Raw genomic sequence first — 1,903 nt, 5'->3', positions numbered from 1 at the left:
TCCTCGGCAATGCCCTCCGATTGGGGCTTAGGGTTGATGGAATCCTGTAGGCTGACACAAGACATCGGTTCACAGAGAGAGCAATTTACCCAGGTTCAGGGCCCTCGATGAGGTAACACCCCTACGTCTTGCCTGTCTGATCTTAATTTCTACCCCATCTCGTTCATTGCCTGCACTATATATATATATATTGTCCTAACTATCTTGTTGTGTACGCTATTATGCAGAATGAAGAAGCGGGAAATGCGAATAAGGAACATCCATGATGTTGGGTTCATTGACCCACAAATCGTTAATTCATATGTGTTAGAACACCACCCCGCCGACGTGGAGGATGACCTGTGGCGGTTTATTAGAAAACAGCAACTGAAAAGTGATATTCTATTTCCTTACCATTTTGGGTTAGTGTTTCTGTCTTGAGCACATTCTCTTTTGTTTACTCCATGCATGGTATGTGGCTAATCGATGAGTTATGCATGACTGTGCATGTATCGTGTCCGCAGGTTCCACTGGATTCTTATGGTAATTCAAGTTCAGACCTCCTCAGTTCTCGTCCACGACTCTCTGAATATGGATCCGGCGCTTTGGGCCGACATGAGAAAAATGATGCAAAAGTAATTATTTTCATTCATTTGCGCTCTATATCGATCGGCCTATTTCGTTCCTCATTTCCTAATATCTAGTAACTAATTAATAACTCTCTTGTTCATTTAATTTTCTTTGCCTCGTAGGGTTTGGAGACGGTTCGTAGATACCAAGGTCGGTGAATTCAAAAAAGAGCTATATTTTAAAATGGCAGTGCGGACGACTGGGGATATTCAGCCACCGGGGACCAATCTATGTGGATACTATGTTTGTGAGAGGATCCGGAGATACTGCAATGAGCGGGACCAGAAGTGTGAGAACAACATCCTGAGGAATAACCTCCGGAAGACGCTTAGTCCAGAAGCTCGCTTCCGACCACTTCAAGAGGAACTAGCTGGATGGTTGGCGAGGGAAGTCATCGATCCTAGAGGAGAACACCATTACGATGACGTAGAACTTTATATGCACTAAATTATGGATGGAAACTTATTCAAAATTGTATATGGTCATCCGATATTGAATATATATTGTATATGGTCATCCGATATTGAATATATATTGTATATTCCTCTTGAATTCTTTTTGGTTCTAATTTCAAATTTGTTTGAAATTGTACATTCATATGCATGTATGTAGTACCGTGGAATATGTGAAACTCCTTCAAAATTAAAACCCAAAAGAAATAAAACAATACAAATTAAAAAGAAACCAGATTTAGGGGGAGGGGGGGCTAAACCCTAAACCCTGCGGAGGCCTTTAGTCGCGGTTGGCCAGAAGAACCGCGACTAAAGGTCCTCCGCCCTGGCGCTCGCCTGCGGCCCACGTGGGCGGGCCTTTAGTCGCGGTTCGTAAGGAACCGCGACTAAAGGGGGGGGCCTTTAGTCGCGCTACTTTGGTCGCGGTTGCGCAATCGCGACTAATGGTAGTTGCGAACCACGACCAAAGCCCCTTTTTCCACCAGTGAACGGGTTACAATGGGGTGCCGAAGGTTTCGGCTGTGATCTCGTCGAGAGGCTAAGTGTTACGGCGACCTAGCTCTAGACTTCTGGTGGCTAAAGTTGCTAAGATTGATTGTGTCCCTCGGCAGCCCCTCTCCTGGCCTTTATATAGGAGGCCAGGTCTCAAGAGATCTGTCCGGGTACGACTAGGTTTACAAAAGACCTACCTCTAAACTATCCTTGTTCGGCTCCTCTTCGTCTTGTTCTTCAAGGAATCCTCTTCGGCACCATCCTAGTGGCCCACCTTGCCATCGGGTATCTTCATGGGCCTTCAATTGGGCCACACAGGATAGGGCAATGTCGGTTACCCGAAGGGTAAT

At 45.6% G+C, this 1,903-nt stretch overlaps 1 long non-coding RNA gene across 1 annotated transcript; it reads left to right on the top strand.

The window, feature by feature from the left end:
* Positions 1-212: 212 nt before the first annotated feature.
* LOC127330104 (uncharacterized) lies at positions 213-1,063 on the top strand. The gene is made up of 3 exons (XR_011750912.1): positions 213-401; positions 504-614; positions 732-1,063. It is a non-coding gene; the product is annotated as an uncharacterized lncRNA (long non-coding RNA).
* Positions 1,064-1,903: the final 840 nt, after the last annotated feature.

Source organism: Lolium perenne, chromosome 2 (genome assembly GCF_019359855.2).
Source record: "Lolium perenne isolate Kyuss_39 chromosome 2, Kyuss_2.0, whole genome shotgun sequence".
In the NCBI taxonomy this organism is placed as follows: Eukaryota; Viridiplantae; Streptophyta; class Magnoliopsida; order Poales; family Poaceae; genus Lolium; species Lolium perenne.
The sequence above is the reverse complement of the archived record's forward strand: the minus strand, read 5'-3'. Positions and strand labels throughout refer to the sequence as shown.